General features: G+C 48.6%; 2 long non-coding RNA genes across 4 annotated transcripts in view; one reads left to right on the forward strand and one right to left on the reverse strand.

Moving 5' to 3' along the window:
- LOC117019680 (uncharacterized) overlaps positions 1-7,803 on the reverse strand; it is a 56,123-nt gene extending 48,320 nt beyond the window's left edge. For all 3 annotated transcript variants that reach the window (XR_004422535.1, XR_004422536.1, XR_004422534.1), the window contains exon 1: positions 7,664-7,803. This is a non-coding gene — a long non-coding RNA (uncharacterized LOC117019680). The remainder of the gene's footprint in view (positions 1-7,663) is intronic.
- A 5,280-nt stretch (positions 7,804-13,083) lies between these two features.
- LOC117019402 (uncharacterized) lies at positions 13,084-17,640 on the forward strand. The gene is made up of 3 exons (XR_004422489.1): positions 13,084-13,333; positions 13,444-13,681; positions 17,255-17,640. It is a non-coding gene; the product is annotated as an uncharacterized LOC117019402 (long non-coding RNA).
- The last annotated feature ends 1,127 nt before the right edge of the window (positions 17,641-18,767 follow it).

The following is an 18,767-nucleotide window of genomic DNA, read 5'->3' on the forward strand; positions in this document are numbered from 1 at the left end:
TGTGATGGAAGAACGCCGTCTTCTCATTTGGAGCGTGTCTGCCATTTCTTCATTGTTGGGCAGGCTTCTGCTTTCCTGGCTGGAGGACTGCGTCCTTCTCCGTGAGACACGAGGGGCATACAACGTGCTCCTTCGTGGTGATTTCGCCTGGTTTCTCCAGTCTGCAGTTGCTATTTTCCCTTGTAACTCACACGCCATCGGGGAGATGGGTGATGGCCGTGCAGATGCCCTCTTCCTCAGATTAGGAAATAGACGAGGTGTAGCCTCCAGGTTGGTTCTTGCCTGAGTCCAATCAGTCTTTGTCGTGATGGTTACACAACAGTGACTTCGGTGCCAGCATTCCCTCCACTAACTGTTTTCTGCCCATTTATTTATATACTTATTCATAAGGACTTTGGGGGTTCCACTATTTCTAATGATTTTATAGCTATTAACCTTAATTATTTTGGTGCTCAAATTGTCTCTGATCTGGCCAGTGGGAACCCCCTCAAACTAGAAGCCTGGATTTTACCCCAAATACGGTGGAGTGGCATGATTCCATTTGCATATAAGACCAGCCTGGCTGTGGCAAGACAATGCATTGTGGGGACCCAGACAGGGAAGCAGGGAGACCCCGAAGGGGGGCTGTGCAGTCCAGATGAGAGTGTGGCTTAGACTAGGGCAGTGTCACAGGACAGAAGGGAGGGATGGAGGGGTAGGAGACGGGCAGCAGAGGCAGCTGGACTTAAGGGCAGAGTGAATGTGCAAGCAGCAAGAGAGGGAGGGCTCGGGCATGAAGGGAGGACGGTGGGGAAGGGTCTGTGCAATGGGTTTTACAGCTGAGTCTGAGCTCTCCGACATTCACGTGGAGATGTCATGTGGACAACTGGATATGCTGCTCTGGAGCTGGAGAGAGAAACCCAGACCGAAACCAAACTCAGGTGCCGCAGCGGACTTTTCACTCCACAGTCCTGGGAGAAGTGCTGTCAGGGGAGAATGTATAGTGTGTGTGGGGGGCAGATTGGGAGTGCCGAGGGAGCTCAGTTTGGGGGCGTGGGAGTCTGGGGGGCCAGACCCCATGGAGCCAGTCGTAAGGCCACACCCTGACGACTGTGGGAACCCACGGGGGGCTGTGCGCAGGGCAGCGCGTGACAGGCTATGACTTGAGTTTTAGAAAGGTTGTCCTGACAGAGGCTAATGCTGTGGTTCTTTCTCAAGTAAATGTGTGTATGACGTTGCCCAGAGGGACCCCTGTGCCTGGAGAGCCCTTTCGCTGTTCTTCTGGGCACAGAACAGATGACCTAAACATCTGCCTTAACTGCACTTAGCGGCCCCAGGTCCTGCAGCCGCAAACCCCATCCCCTGCTTCATTTTGGCTGAAGTCACACGACTGGCATGGGGACCGCTCCCCAGCCAGGCACAATTCAGGTGTCAGTGTGCCGGCTCCTGAGGTTTGTGGGAGTCCGTTTGGGGACCGTGATCTGCCCGTGTGCTTTGAGTTCCCTATAATGTTTGTCACCTAGGCAACTGCCCATTCAAACCAGTGTGTTGTCCCCTGGCCACCACTGCACATGCTGGGGAAGGTGTGTGGAGCCTGGGTGAATGTCCTAGTGTGTCTGCATACCAGGTGGTGTGTGCAGGAGACCTGCAGTCTGCTGAGAGGGTGGCGACAGCTCGAACCCAAGGCAGACATTTATGAGACCACAGGGAGAGGCAGATGCCCAGCAAGCCCAGGAAAGGGACGAGTGTTTCTAGTTGGAGAAATTAGGGAAGTTGCCCAGAGAAGGTGGCCTTTGAACCTGCCTTGGGGGTAGGACTAGTTTCTTTTTCACAGGAAAGTACTTGATTAGTCAGTGGGAGAGGAGATAAGACAACAGTCAAAGCTCCACTTCCTCATGTTTGGCCACCATGGTCCACACCATCATTCCTGGCTGCGTAAACACCCCTCGCAGACCCGTCACGGTTAGTCCTCCTGCTGCTGGAACAATTCAGTCCAGGCCTCTGACATTGCTTGACGGCCGTGGGGGGCGGTGGGCAGAGAGGCAGCCAGGGACCAAACGCAACTCAGGAGATAGTGCGCCAGCCCATCCCACTCATCTTCCATCTTCTGTTCAGCAAACGTCTACTAAGGACCTTGCTCTGGGGGTCCAGGGAGGATGAGAACATGCTTCCTGTCACGGAGACCTCGGGTCTCATAGGAAGGGGAAAAGCATGACGAGGGCCCTGTGGATGCCACCACGAAGACAGGGTGTGAGGTGCAGGCGGCAGAAAGCTGAGCAATGAGCAGAGCAGGCGGAGCGTGAGCAGGGAGGTGGGACAGGGACATGTGCAGCCTGGCTGCCTACTTCCCTGTCCACAGGCTGGAAGGTACATCTTTCCTACTCAGGCCTCTGGGTATTTGGTCAGTTTTTTAAATTTCAAATATTTCCTTTCTTTTTTTGGGGGGTGAGGGCTGTTTTTATACTCTTTTCTAAAATCTCAACTTGCTTAATTCATTTTCTCTTGTTGACACTAAAAGCATTTAATGCTGTTAATTTTACCTCTGCAGACACCTTTGACTGTGTCCTGTTTTTTATTATTTTCTAAATAGTTTTTTTAGTCTTGATTTGTCCTAAGGGTAATTTGAGACACTATTTATGTGTTTACATTTCTAAATGGTATGTTTTATATTATTGTTAGTTGAAATGCATTTTGATTAGAGACTGACTTCTAGAATTTCCCCCTTTTCAAAATTTACTGAAATACTCTCTGTAGCTTAGTATTTGTTGAATTTTTTTATTGTCCGTGAAACTTGAAGAGAAGGTTTATTTGTTTTCAGGGTAAAAAAAAAAAAGGATATGTTCCTATCTTCTGTGTCCCTATTTATTTTTTATTATTTGTTCAGAAAATGTATTAGAATATTTCCAATAAAACTGTTTCTCATGTTTCTCCTCGTATCACTAAATATTTCATTTCATGGGTCTTGGATGTTATTTAACACATAAGAAATTAAATTCCTTCACTGTCAATTACCCCTTTTAGAAAGTGAGGTTAAGAGCTCAAGTTCTCGGGGGCCGGCCCGGTGGCTCAGGAGGTTGGAGCTCCGTGCTCCTAACTCCGAAGGCTGCCGGTTCCATTCCCACATGGGCCAGTGGGCTCTCAACCACAAGGTTGCTGGTTCGACTCCTGCAAGGGATGGTGGGCTGCGCCCCCTGCAACTAACAACTGGCAGCTGGACCTGGAGCTGAGCTGCACTCTCCACAACTAAGACTGAAAGACCAACAACTTGACTTGGGAAAAGTCCTGGAAGTACACACTGTTCTCCAATAAAGTCCTGTTCCCCTTCCCCAGTAAAATCTTAAAAAAAAAAAAAAAAAAGAGCTCACATTCTGTAGTCAGAACAGCCTGGGTTCAAACCCCAACCCCACCATTTATTAGCTTCAATTCCTTATCCATAAAACGGAGACGATAATGGAATCTCCCAGGTACAATTGTTGGACTAAATGAGACGTTGAACGTGAAGCATTTAGAATGCTGATTGGAGCACGGTAAGTGTTGATAAAGCTGGAATGTGCTATGACAACATTGTCATCTGACCACTGCTGGCACGTGAGGCTGTGCTACGGAAGGAGAAAGGACCTTTGGGAAGCGCTTTCTTGTTCTCTGTCCAGTACACATTTGGTAAACAGAATGCTTCACAGAGAACATGAGAAGTCATTGTGACAAACAGGAAGAAAAGGAAGCCGACAGCTTCCCGGCACGGCACACAGGGTAACACATTTTAGTTTTGATGCTGGGGTCGCTGAGGCAGCCCACGTGTTGGCATGTGGGTATTAGTGGCATGGGGAGAGGGCAGGCAGGATGGGAGCAAGAGAGAAAGGCCCAAGTTTCCCCAGATACAGGATCAAACTGGCCACCACCACCGTCCCCAGCCCCTAATCCTCGGATCCCTTTTATCAGTGCTACGAGCCTGGATTCTGTATGTTTTCCTGCAAATACTTTACACCCACCACCTTCAGAGACTGGAGCCAGTGTCCACATGGGAACTTTGATGTCCCCATGCCCTTCCCCCGGAGGGACTGACAGCCATAAAGGTGTGTAAGCACAAGGGCCCAGCTCCTTCTCCTGACGTACAATGATCTCCAGAGCTATTCACACACACTCGCTAACCTGCCTGCTTCATTCCCTGACCGGTTTTTTCTGGGAACCCTTCTTTAATCAATAGCTTGCACTTTCATCTTTGGCCCAGGTTAAATTTCTGGGAGAAGCTGACTTTAAGACAGGCAGCTTCATTCTTTCCTGACGGGAGGGATTCTGACATGGAGAGAGCATCGTGGTCAGTTTACGTCTCTGTAGCTGTGAAGATTTAGACCCAAAAGGTACTAGCTTAGACGAGAAGGGGGGTTAGAAGGATGCTGGGGTATCCCGAGTAGTCACAAGAGGAAAAGAGTCCCCGTAGCCACAGAGGCGTCTGGGATGGGCATTCTCCCCCTGCCTTTCTTCACGCTTCACTCATGTCTGCATCATTCCCTGAGACTGGTCTTTCCAAACAGCTGGAAACAAGGCTGCAAACAGTGTCTCTGTTTCACTTTTCCTCAGCTCTGCCCCTGGTTGGTTCAGTTTGGGACCAAATCACCCCCACTGGGGCAAAGGAGATATTGAGCACAATTGGGGCAATTCCTAACTAGTGCTCATGAATCTTTTCTATTCCTAGTGACAGAGGGGCTGTGGCCAGAAGGAGGAAGGGGTGTGGATAGAGAAAACCTAGATGCCCATCTCATAGTTCTTGTGATGAAAAGAGCGATGAACTCAAAAGGTGTCGCTTACTTGTGCACCCATGTTCACAGCAGCCGAAACGTGGAAACAACCCAGACGTCCATCAACAGATGAATGAATACCCAAAATGGGGATCTACACAGACAGTGGAATATGACTCAGCCTTTACAAAAAATTCTGATACCTTCTACAACATGGATGAACCTCGAAAACATTATGCTAAGTGAAAGAAGCCAGTCACAAAAGGACAAACATTGTATGATTCCATTTACCTAGAATAGGCAAATTCATAGATACAGAAAGTAGAATAGAGGTTACTAAGGGATGGTAGAAACAGGGATAGCAAGCTATTGCTTAATTGGGCTCAGAATTTCTGTTTGGGATGATGGAAAAAAAATTCTCAAAATGGATGGTGGTAAAGGTTGCACAACATTGTGGATATATTTAATGCCACTGAATTGTGCAATTGAGAAAAGGTTAAGGCCGGCCCAGTGGCTCAGGCGGTTGGAGCTCCGTGCTCCTAACGCCGAAGGCTGACGGTTCGATTCCCACATGGGCCAGTGGGCTCTCAACCACAAGGTTGCCGGTTCGACTCCTCGACTCCCGCAAGGGATGGTGGGCTCGCCCTCTGCAACTAAGATTGAACACGGCACCTTGGGCTGAGCTGCTGCTGAGCTCCCAGATGGCTCGGTTGGAATGCGTCCTCTCAACCACAAAGTTGCCGTTTTGACTCCCGTAAGGGAAGGTGGGCTGCGCCCCCAGCAACTAACAACGGCAACTGGACCTGGAACTGAGCTGCACCCTTCACAACCACGATTGAAAGGACAACAACTTGACTTGGTAAAGTCCCAGAAGTACGCACTGTTCCCCAATAAAGTCCTGTTCCCCTTCCCCAATAAAAAAATTTCTAAAAAAAAGAAATAAGTCAGATAGAAAAAGCAGAGAACCATATGATTTCACTGATATGTGGTATATAAACCAAAAATAACAAAAGAACAAGATAAACAAAAACTCATAGACACAGACAATAGTTTAGTGGTTACCAGAGGGGAAGGGGGGGGGTGGGAGATGAGGGTAAAGGGGATCAAATATATGGTGATGGAAAGAGAACTGACTCTGGGTGGTGAACCATAATGTGATATATAGATGATGTATTACAGAATTGTACACCTGAAACCTATGTAACTTTGCTAACAATTGTCACCCCAATAAACTTGAATTAAAAAAAGAAAAAGATTTCCCTTGGGTATTGAGTGCATGAGTAAGGAAAGTACCTGACACCCGGGAAAGAGCCACGTGAAAGGATGATGGAGTCGTGCCTGGCATTCGTGCAGAGCAGTGACAGGCCCTGCCTCCCCCATCCAGACTTAAAACACTCATCCTTCATGAGGGAGTTGGCAGAGGACTCAGGGAGGTCTTCCCTCAGACACAGGAAATAATTAGCCCTAGACGGAGCACTGCTCAGGACCTAACAAATCATCTAGATGTGTTAGAAGTCACATCTAAAGGAGTCAGACTATCTTCAAGCATTCTAACTACACCCTAGCTCAAAGAGCAGCATTTATATGAATAAAAAGCTATCCGACAACCAATCAGGCAACATTCACAATGTCTGACATCCAATAAGAAACTACAGTCATGCAAAGCAGGAACATATGATCCATAGTGAGAATAATCAATGAAAGGTGACCCAGATTGGAGATTTTAGAATTAGCAGAGAATGGCATTAAAAACAGTAATTATGACTGAATTACATATGTTCAAAAAGTTAAATAGAGACATGGAAAATATCAAAAATGTCAAACTACGAGAGGGAAAACGACACAATCTGAGATGAAAAATATACTGCATGGCATTAACACCAGAAGAAATGATTAGTGAACCCCAAGGCATGGCAATAGAAACTATTCAAAATAAAACACGGAGAGAGAGAAAAAAACAAAACAAAAGCATCAGTGAGCTAGGGGACAACTTCAGGTGGCTTCATATATGGGTAATTAAAGTCCCAGAAGGAGGGTTGGGAACAGAAACAAATATATGAAAATATAGTGGCTGAAAATGTTCCAACTTAAAGAAAACTACAAACCCTTAAATTCAAGAAACTCAATAGAGGGCTGGCCCGGTGGCTCAAGCGGTTAGAGCTCCATGCTCCTAACTCCGAAGGCTGCTGGTTTGATTCCCACATGGGCCAGTGGGCTCTCAACCACAAAGTTGCCAGTTCGATCCCTCGAATCCCACAAGGGATGGTGGGCAGCGCCCCCTGCAACTAAGATTGAACACGGCACCTTGAGCTGGGCTGCCGCTCAGCTCCCGGATGGCTCAGTTGGTTGGAGTGCGTCCTCTCAACCACAAGGTTGCCGGTTCAACTCCCACAAGGGATGGTGGGCTGTGCCCCCTGCAACTAACAACGGCAACTGGACCTGGAGCTGAGCTGTGCCCGACACAACTAAGACTGAAAGGACAACAACTTGAAGCTGAATGGCACCCTCCACAACTAAGATTGAAAGGACAACAACTTGACTTGGAAAACAGGCCTGGAAGTACACACTGTTCCCCAATAAAAGTACTGTTCCCCTTCCCCAATAAAAATCTTAAAAAAAAAAAAAAAGAAGCTCAATAGAGAAGAAGCTATGTGGAGACGGGTAGGAGGGGTGGAGACGTGAAACAGGCTAGTTCCAAACCTCCGTATGGCGGGAGAAACTTGGGTGGGATATCTCGACCACAGAGGTCCTCCTGGAGGAGCGATGGACCCCAGTCCCTCAAACCACCCTCCTCAGCCCAGAATACTGCGAATGGGAATACGAGCCCCCACAACATCCGGCTGTGAAAAACAGTGGGGATGGCGACCAACCGAGTGGGGCGGCGGCGGGAAACGCGGGCGTGCTCTTAAATGGCCCGCGCGCGCACTCGCCCACCTGCAGGCACTCACCTTGGGCTCCAGCGGTGGGGCGGTGCCTCTGGGGTGTCGGAGACACACGGGGGGCACACTGAGGTGGGTGGCTTCAGGCGAGGGCTGGAGGAAAGGCACCATTTTCCCTGTGTGGGCTCCTCACACAGCCAAACAGCCGGCAGCCAAGCGCCATCTTTCCTGTGTTGAGCCCGCCCCCTACACTTCCGGTCAAATTGGAAGCTGATTGGCCTGATGAGCTCCACTTGCTCCCCCATGCTGACTCACTGAGACCCTGGCACAGCCAGCTCTATACCGCTGAGGCTTTATCAGCAGCAGAACCTTCCGTGAGCCAGTAACCGGCACCAGGCCAGAGTGTCCCGGCATTTCGCGGAGCTGCACCAGACCTGGTACTGGTGGCAGACATCCTCAGTTCACAGTGTGACCTCTCCCACAGGCCTCCAGGTCCAGTACAGGCAGCGACTAACGGTGGATTGCGTTATAGTTTTTATCGGGTAGCCCCTGACTGGTCACAGGCAGTGGAGGACCTGGGCCTGCACCAGAGCCCCTCCCAAGAGGTCCCAGAACCGACATTCTTGGAGGTTGCTTCAGACCACAGTGGAGCACTGTTCAATTAGCCCCACAAGCGGCACACACAAAGGGCGGTCTCAACAGGCACCAGAGCCCACTGGGGCAAATCCCACTCAGTAGGATAAACCCCCTACACAGCAGCCCGAAAGCTGTGGGCGTGGCCAAACCCCACAACCTGTCAGCCTGAGGGTCAATCCCACCCACTGATGTTCCAATAGCAATCAAGGCTCAACTATAACAGAAGGGCACACACAACCCCACAATGGATGCTTCTGGAGCATGCAGAACAAGTGACCAAGGACACTGTGCCACTGGACCCCACAGGGCACCTCTTACATATGGCCACCTGGTCAACACTGGGACAGTAGCATATCTACCTAATAGATAGAAATAAAGAGAAAGGCAGGCAAAATGAGGAAACAAAGAAATACATCCCAAATGAAAGAACAGGAAAAATCTCCAGAAACAGAACTAAACAAAATGGAGGCCAGCAACCTACCAGAGACAGAGTTCAAAACAATGGTTATAAGGATGCTGAAGGAACTTAGTGAGACTTCAACAAAGACATAGCAAGCATAAAAAACGACATAGAAACCATAAAAAGAACCAGTCAGAAGTGAAGAATACAATAAGTGAAATGAAGAATGCACTAGAAGGAATAACCAGCAGACTAGATGAAACAGAGGATGGAATCAGCAATTTGGAAGACAAGGTAGCAGAAAACATTCAATCAGAACAGTAAAAAGAAAAAAGAATCCCCCCAAAATGAGGATAGTTTAAGAGACCTCTGGGACAACATCGAGCATAACAACATTCGCATCATAGGGATACCAAAGAAGAGAGAAAGCAAGGGATTGAGAACCTATTTAAAGAAATAATGACTGAAAACTTTTCTAACCTAGCGAAGGAAGTAGACATACAAGTCCAGGAAGTGAAGAGAGTCCCAAACAAGATGAACCCAAACAGGCCCACATCAAGACCCATTATAATTAGAATGGCAAAGGTTAAAGACAAAGAGAGAATCCCAAAAGCAGCAAGAGAAAGGCAACTAGTAACTTATAAGGGAGCTCCCATAAGATTGCCAGCTGATTTCTCAAGAGAAACTCTGCAGGTCAGAAGCGATTGGCATGAAATATTAAAAGTGATAAAAAGCAAAGATCTATAACCACGATTACTCTACCGAGCAAAGCTGTCATTTAGAATTGGAGGACAGATAAAGAAGTTTCCAGAGAAGAAAAAGCTAAAGGAGTTCATCATCACAAAACCAGTATTACAAAGAATGTTAGAGGGACTTCTTTAAGATGAAAAAAAGGTAAAAAATATGAATAATAAAATGGCAATAGCTATTATCTATCAATAGTTACTTCAAATGTAAATGGATTAAATGCTCCACTCAGAAGACATAGGAAGGCTGAATGGATAAAAATACAAAACCCTTACGTACGAGGTCTGACAATTAAGTTCATGAATTTGTTGCAACAGCGTTGCTCACCTTTTTTGATATCAGATGGATTATTCATTATGAATTTGTGCCACCTGGACAAACAGGTAACCACGTTTACTATTTGGAAGTGCTGAACAGGCTGCATGAAAAAGTTAGACGACCTGAACTTTTCACCAACAATTCACGGCTCTTGCATCACGACAATGCACCAGCTCACACAGGACTGTCTGTGAGGGAGTTTTTAGCCAGGAAACAAATAACTGTATTAGAACACCCTCCCTACTCACCTGATCTGGCCCCCAATGACTTCTTTCTTTACCCAATGATAAAGGAAATATGAAAGGAAGACATTTTGATGACATTCAGGACATCAAGGATAATACGAGGACAGCTCTGATGGCCATTCCAGAAAAAGAGTTCCAACATTGCTTTGAAGGGTGGACTAGGTGCTGGCGTTGGTGCATAGCTTCCCAAGGGGAGTCCTTCGAAGGTGACCGTAGTGATATTCAGCCATGAGGTGTGTAGTACTTTTTCTAGGATGAGTTCGTGAACTTAATTGTCTGACTTAATATGCTGCCTATAAGAGACTCATTTCATATTGAAAGATACAGAAAGAGTGTAAAGGGATGGAAAAGATATTTCACTAAAATGGAAATGGAAAAAAAATCAGGTGTAGCGATACTTCTACCAGACAAAATAGATTTTAAAACAAAGGCTATAACAAGAGACAAAAAAGGACCCAGTAATCCCACTTCTGCGTATTTATCTGAAGAAACCCAAAATGCTACTTCGAGGGGATGTTTGCATCCACATGTTCATTGCAGCATTGTTTACAATGGCCAAGATGTGGAGGCAGCCTGGGTGTCCACTGGTGGGTAAATCGATAAAGAGGAGGTGGTACAATGCACAATGGAATATTGCCCGGCCGTGGAAGTGAATGGGTTCCTGCCATCTGTGGTGACATGGATGAACCTGGAGGGTACTGTGCTGAGTGGAGTGTGTCAGACAGAGAAAGACAGATGCAATGTGATTTCACTTATATGTGGAATCTAAGCACAAAATAAACAAATAAAACAGGAATAGACTCATAGATACAGAGAACATTTTGATGGTTGCCAGATGGGAGCGGAGTTAAGAGGGTGGGTGAAAAATGGGAAGGGATTAAGAAGTGCAAATTGGTTGTCACCCAGTATTTATGGGGATCTTGGGTACGGCATAAGGAACATAGTCAATAATACTGTGATTATTAATACTATGTATGGTGTCAGATGGGTACATGATTTATCGGGGTCATACATGGAATGGGGTTTGGGGGACAGGGTGAAAAAGGTGAAGGCATTAAAAAGTACAAATAGGTAGTTACAAAGTAGTCATGGAAATATAAAGTAAAGCATAGGGAATACAGTCAATAATATGGTAATAACCATGTATAGTGCCAGGTGGGTACTAGACTAGTCAGGGGATCACTTCTTAAATTATATAAATGTCTGACCACGATGCTGTGCACCTGAAATTAATACAAAATAATATTGAATGTTGACTGTAATTGAAAAATTAAAAAAGGGGGAAAGGTTGTGTCGGTGGTTGAGACTGAAAAGATTTCCCAAGTGATTCTGATGTGACCCCACATCTCTCATTAGAGCATCACTGGGGTAGCTTGTCACCCTCACAGAGATGAGAGGCCTTCCTGACTCTTGGCTAAGTTACCAAACCCTGTTTTGTGTCCTGGTCACATTGGTGCTTCACTAATTGCAACATTCCACTTATATCAGTAAATATTGATTTCCCCACGACCCCACGGGGGCTCCACCCCCAGCCTTTTCTACCTCATTCGATGGCAACTCCTCTTTCAGTTGCTCAGTTCAAAAAAAGTAGAGTGATTCTTAACTCCTGTCTTTAAATCATACCCAATTTCCAATCTCTTGAGAAATCCTGTAAGCTCTTCCTTCGGAATATATCCAGAATCGGACCACGTTTCACCACTTCAGGACAAACTACCACCATCTCCTACCCACGATGGCATGCATTATTGCAATAACCAGCAGGCCTCCCAACATCTCGACCCCCCTTCCACTGGTTCTCAACACAGCAGCCAGCACGGTTATTTTAAAACGTAAGTCAGGTAAAAATAAATAAATCAACAATATAAAATAACATGTAAGTCAGATACTGGGGCTCTTCTTCGCAAACCCTGCAGTCGCTCTCTATTTCAGAGTAATAGCCAACATACAAGACCATGTAAGACCTGCACTCCCTTTCCCGGGGCTCCTTTCCTACCATTCTCCCCGCGCTCACGAAGCCCTGGCCACCGCCACACTCTTCTCCCTCCGTCCTTCAGTGACACCGGTCAGCTGTGCCTCTGCCTGGAACGCTCTGCTCCCAGATAGCTCACTGGTGACCATCTCGCCTCCTCCAGTGTTTTGTTCAGATCTCACTGGTTTCTCGCCTGGCCATCTATTTAATGATGCAACCTGCTCCCGTTCACCTCGCTCTTTCCCCCCACCCCGCCCCCTCGCCTTGTCCCATCTTCTAACATATGACTGTATTGTCTCTTCTTGTGAAAACACAAGCTTCCAAGGAGGCAGGACTATTGTTCACGGAGCCCAAACATTTACAACCCTGTCTGACACACAGCAGGCGCTCAATAAACGTTAAACGTAAACATGAAATGCCTGTATTCTCGCAATACGACTGTCAAAAAAGTGTAACTAACGACATCCGGTGGTGGGACCCAGGAGTTCCTGCTCTCACTACCTCCACCCACACCTAAGACGGTCGTTAGTTTGAACTGGAAACACCCAATTTCCAGTCCACCAAAGTCCTGTCTCTGCTCCGCTTCTCAAAAACATGCTACCCCGCCTCCCGGTGGCCAACGTGGGCGAGGTTGTCAGCGCCAGGGTCACGCCAGTGAGTGTATTGACTCATCCAACCAACCAATCAAAATCTCCGTCCTTTTTACCCTTTAAAGGACTTGGCTTCTCGGCTGCTGTGCCAAGAGGGGCGGGACGCAGCAAATTTAGCACGTGGAGGGAACGCTAAGGCCGGTTGCCTAGGTCACAGCGCAGCGTTGTCTCAGCCCCGAGGAAAGTGGGCGGGGCCGGGTCGCGGACACCCCGCCCCCGTCAAAGGCGTGGCCTGGGATTGGCTCGCTGCGGCCGGGGGCACCTCAAAGGCCCGGACGCCTGAGCCCTGGCCGGGGTAATCGCACTGGCTCGGCGTAGGGAGAGATGCCTCTGATCCCGGGGTCCCCTGCGACCACACATTCCCCGATTATTCGTACAGGCTGCGGTGCGAGCCTGGAGGTCTGGACCCAGGTCGAGTAAATTCGAGAAACTTCAGCCCTGGGCCCGCACTGGTCTAAGCCCCTGATAGAAGAGACTGGACTCAACAGGTGATCTCCCTCTGACTGGCCCCATTCTTCATGGAAGTCCCCGGGCTTCTCTGGGCTTCGGCTTCCTCGAGTGTAAACGGTTAGGAATGGAGCAGCAGGGAACTGGCCCTGGCGATGGCACTTGCTGTGGGGTGTTGGGCAAGTCACGTCCTATTTTTAGGCTTCGTTCCTCATCTCAGTGTGAAGGGATTGGACTAGATGGCCTCTCCGTTCCCTTCTAGTTCTTCCTAACTGTGAAACAGCCTTGATAATACGTGTGAAGCTTCCTTGTAAATGTACACTTTAAGTAAGTTGTATGTATAGTACGTGAATTTTATCTCAACAAAACTGTTACCACAAAGGGAACATACAAAAACCAAACCAAAAGTGTATGTGTTTACATCCTCTCACTTGCAGGCGATCTGGGCGGCAGTTCCGGGCCACCTGCCCCTGCAGATGCTTAGCGTGTGACCCCTGGGGTAGCCCACCTCCTTCTCTGACCACTACCTTACACTCTGCCTGGATCCATGTAATTGAAGGAAGCACACTAGTTCCCTTGCTCACCTGCTCACTTGCTCCAGCTGCCACTTCATTTCTTGGATACTATGCATGGAATTGGGATAAAGAATGGAAGGACAGACAGGGAAGAACAGAGGTGAGTGTTGCGTGAGATTAGAGAAATGAGAAACCTTCTAGGGCAAAGTCAGAAAGAACAGGGGCAGCCGGATGTCTCCGTTGGTTGGATAAGCGCGAGCTCTGAACAACAGGGTTGCCGGTTCGATTGCCACATGGGCCAGAGAGTTGCGCCCTCCACAACTAGATTGAAGGACAACGACATGGAGCTGATGGGCCCTGGAGAAACACACTGTTCCCCAATATTCCCCAATAAAATTTATTAAAAAAAATCAGAAAGAACAAAAGGGACTGTTGAGAAAGAAAAGAATCAACTTCAACCTTTTGTGATTTGTTTCCCTCCTTCAGGGTGGCAGGAGGTGCCAAGCAGTAAACAATGCAAAACAATAATCCAGAACCCAAACTAGCAGACAGCTGAGTCTCTGGGTCCCACCTGGCATCCCTCCCTCTTCAGGCTCAGGTGTTGGAAGCAGCACAATTCTAAGCACAGGGGCCCTGGAATGAGGGGCCCTGTATGGACGAACTCTGGTTCAACCTGTTACTATATGGCGTTAGGCAAGTTACTCAGGCACCTGGAGCCTCAGCTTTCTCCTCTAAAAGAGGAGGTGCAGTGTTGACTCCCAGGCAGGTGTGACGCTGGAAGGAGGCCACTGATTCGAAGCATTTGGCTCAGAGGGTGCCCCCGTACCTGTCAACTATTGTTATTATAGAGCTTCGAATTCAGAAACAGAATCAGACTGGGGTTTTCTCACGAAGCTACATGGATACAGCTGGGTCCTAGACGTAGCTGCAGCTGAATCCTGCACAGAGCCTCCAGGTCATGGGGTTTGTAAAGTGCGCCCCACTTTTAGGACTAAGTAAGGCCTCTGCTCTGTTCTCTGGGACTGCCTCTCCCTTCCGCTGCACCTAAGTCTTGGGGGGTGGGGAGCTGGGTGATGCTTCCAGCCATGGGACGGACTGAAACTCAGTATCTGCTGCTTGTCTGAGGCACCTCCTTATGGCACATATTTCCTCAGACGTCACCACATGTCAGCTATGTGCCAGGCATGGCGCTAGTTGCTAGGGCAGTGCAAAGATAGATACAATATGGACCCAGCCCCTCAAAGATCTTTAAATCCAAGTAGAGCAATGAGGTGTATGGGACTGGGCCACGGACCCAGTTGATAATTATTTATTGATCACCTACCAGGTGTACGACATTGATTCAGGCACAGCCATAGACATCCAGAGGAGGGAGAAATGGTGGTGGCTTGGGCATACCCATCTAATGCACGGCCTGACCTCCAGAAATGCTGATGAGATGGACAGATGGAGTTGGTTGGATGGCTGGTCGTCAGGGAAGGTGTCACCGAGTAGAAGTAGCCAAGAACCCTGTTGAATAGAATTTTGTCAGTGGAGAAGATGGTGCAAAGCAAGGTATGGTCCTCAGGTTCTTTGAGAGGCTGTGATGCAATTAGCCAAGCTGTATGTGAGGGTCTCTGTAGAGCCTGAGGGGAAATTTCAGGTGGCTATGTGCTCCAGAAAGACAAGCAGGTAAGCCAAGGATGCTAGGAGCCTAGGTCTGTTGTCTACACATGCATTCCTTGTGGCATCCTTTCCCTTTCTGCTCTTTTGATAGAGATACAGCAACCAAAACCTACTTCTCTATTTTAGGAAACATCAGTGCAAGCACAGTTGATTGTTGCGCTGAGATCGGAGCTATTGGGAGGGGGTGGAACTAAGTTGATCTGGGGGACACAGCCCTCCTTAGGGGGGCAGCCACTTCTCAGTTCACACCAGCAGCTGAATGTAAGAACATGGGACACTGGTTCCAGCTCTACTGATGTTTCAAAAGAAGCTGGAAATCTGGGCTTTTAAATGAAATCTCCCAATTTTAAAATCAGTAGCAACTTGAATTTTCAGAAGACACTCTGTGAACCATTTTTCAGTTGTAGCTGTGAGTCTGTAACCTCTACTTAGGGAACCAGAGAAACCAGGTTAGAAAGACGGGCTGAAGCCAACTTTCAAATGGCCTTAAATGCCACGCGAAAGCGTTTTGACTTGAGCTTATAGACAGCTTTAGTTTTAAAGAATAAAGGGTTTTTTGAACAGGGAAGTAGCTTGATGCAAGGGGAGTGAATTGGCAATGAAATACAGGCGGAGGCGTCAGGAGTGCAGGTTACTACAATAGCAGGTGTGTGACAATGAGGCTGAAAGATGGTGGCAGTGGCACTGCAAAGATGGGTTGGACCAAAAAAGATGAAGACTAAAAAGACGGTAAGGAAAGGAGGAGGGAGGCAAGGGGAGGGCAGGAGAAAAAGTAACGGAGGCCCCAACTTGACTGACAATGAACCATCTCTGTTACCAAAGAGAAAGACCAGCCAGGTAGGTGTCAGACCGGCTGAGTTGAGAGAGGTCACCCCGATGTCATCACCCCCACACGGCAGAGCTCAGGAGCCCGAGGGTCTACCCAGCGCCCGCAGTCCGGGCTCCTCTCCTGGCCGGCGGGAGGCTCGGACAATCCCGTTTGTGAAACAGACTTTAGAAGCAAGGAGACTACACAATGGGGACGGTGCCACCAACTCTGGGTAGATGTGGGGAATAAGGAGGCGGCGGAAGGGCCGCACTGGGGAGGCGGAGCGCCGGTCTTTCTTATCCAGCGCTCTGGGAGGCTCTCGGTCTCCGGGAGGGGCCGGCAGGGGGCCTCGCTCGTCGGGGACCAGGCTGCCGGCCCTCCCCGGAGAGCCGCCCGCCTCCTCGTGCCTCCCCCGACCAGCCTGGTGGCGAGAGGCCCAGAAGGCACCGCGGCGGCCAAGTTCAAAGACGCCTTGTCCCGCACCCCCCACCCCCCACCCCCGCGCACCACCGCCCCTCCCCTCCCCAGCTGAGAGCCCTCCCTCCCTGGAACTCAGGGGGTCCGGGGTCCCTCCATGGGACCCCTGTCCCTTCCCCCGCCCTCCGCACGGGACGGGGACCCTCCGCCGGGAGGCCCACGACAGGCTGGACGCCTCGAGCCGGGAGCCGCTCGTGGAATTCCCGGAGTCCCTACACTGGCCGGAAGCGCACTCGCCTCCCGCCCCAGCAGCGCCTCTCTAGGAGACCTGGGTGCCGGCGTCTCAGTGGGAATAACCCCTTCGGCCCCAGCTGCTCAAGCTAGAGCTGGAGGACTTGGTTTATTTTTTTCCCTGAGCCGGGCTGAGTGTCTTGGGGTCACTTCGACGAATTGTTTTGATAAGTGGGGTGCCAGTATCTAATGGGCAGAGTCCCACCGCCTGGGTTTCCGACCCAGCTGGGCCGAGATGCTGAGCCACCTGGGACCGGTGACAACCTCTCTCAGCTTTGGCTTTCATGTCTGTAAATCTCATCTATCTCAAGGGCTTGCTGTCAGGATCCGATGAATTAATCCATGTAAAGCAATTAGAAGAGCGCCTGCTGTATCATAAGTACTCAATACATGCTAGTTATTATTTTTATTGCTACCTTTTTAAAAAAGGACTGTTGGTAGAGGGTCAGTTCTGCGATAAGAAAACAAGGAACACGATAGAAATGATAGTGAGAGCTTCTCTCTGTTGAAGGCCTTCTCTGTGCTAATTTCCTTACCTTATCTCTTTGGCAGTGGGGCAATTCTGTGAAGGGAATAGTGTGAGAAAACTGACATTAATAACCGAGCACCTGCCAGAGTCTGATTTGAACACAAGGCGCTGTGATTCCAGGGCTCCGATCTTTTCCTCTCCACACTGCACCTCTGCTTTTGGAAACTTTTTCTGGGAATTCCAAACCAAAAGTTTCAAAAACCCATGATGTCCCACGTGGCTGGCTCGTTAGTTCCCAGTTGAAGAGGCTGTGCAAAATCACCTAATTCCTGCAGCAGGATAAAAATCAATAATGAATGGTGCTGTCCCAGAATGAACACCAGCCTTGCTTAAAGAAAGGGATCGCGTGACCTTAAAAAGAAGCGAGTTTGCAGACATCCAAAGAAAGTCACTGGATATATGTTTTAGGGATAAAAATAAAACCATGTTTTTATGTGCAAAAACCATTACCATCCAAGTCGATCTTTCACACAACCTGCGGAAACCTTGGAGGCCAGTTGGACCGGCCATTTCTTCCTGCTCCCATCCTCAGGGTCCCTCTGGGCAGTTTCCACATTCAGTTTCAACATTCAGTACGAAAGATATTTGATCAGAGCTGTGGAGAACAGAGCCAGGCTGTCCTTTCTTCCTTTCATTTCGTTCCCTAGACAGTTGTGCAAGAAGGCAGCCCAGGAGAATGTGGGCGTGGGAGGGTGAGTGAAAAGGGCGGGGAAGGGAGATGAGGAATTGGAGTTGGTGGGCACGGATTCCCCATCTCTGTGCCCTTGGCCATGCTCCTCCCTCTGCCTAGCTGAAGCTACGAGAGGGTGAGAAGGTTGTCCATCTTGTTGTTTCTGCGCCCTAAATGCCGGGAAAGGTGGGCCTTCCCAGGATCAGTCCACAGGTTACTGGTGTGGTCAGAAAGCGACGTTGAGTGTCTCCCATAATGTACCCAAGGTCAGGAGGAGTGTGGCACCCTTTCGAAGACCACACACACTTGCTCCCTCAAGGAACTCACGCCCATACCACACAGGGTAGTTATGTTCTGATAAGATTTGGTTTACATGTTTCTTTTTCACCTCTTTTTGTATTTTGGAAAAAAAAAATTCAAACTGTATGAATAGATAAAAGTGAAAAGCAAGCCATGCCCTGCCTCTGCCGGCAGGTGCCCATCCCATCGTCATCTTCCGTGTCTTGTGTATCTTTCTAGACAGAGTCTTGGCAGGTGCCAGCGTCACCTTGTAGAAAAGCACAGGATGCGAGTGCATTGTGGTTCCTTGCTTCCCCCTTGCCTTTCCCACATGACATCATATTTCAGGTCAGTTTGCACATGTCTGCGTCATTTATTTTCAAAGCTGCTGAGTATGCCATGATGTGGATATGCCAGAATTTATTTAATAATTTATTTAAACTGATTGATGGACATTTTGGTTAATTTCAGTCTTTTGCTACAGAAAGGACATTTCAATGGATGTCTTTGTGTGCCTGTGCCGCCTGGGCCTGCAGGATCTGGCGGTGGACTTGTTGGGTCCAAGTGTGTGAGTATTCTGAATTTGA

This window comes from Rhinolophus ferrumequinum (genome assembly GCF_004115265.2).
Source record: "Rhinolophus ferrumequinum isolate MPI-CBG mRhiFer1 chromosome 15 unlocalized genomic scaffold, mRhiFer1_v1.p scaffold_54_arrow_ctg1_1, whole genome shotgun sequence".
Lineage (NCBI taxonomy): Eukaryota > Metazoa > Chordata > Mammalia > Chiroptera > Rhinolophidae > Rhinolophus > Rhinolophus ferrumequinum.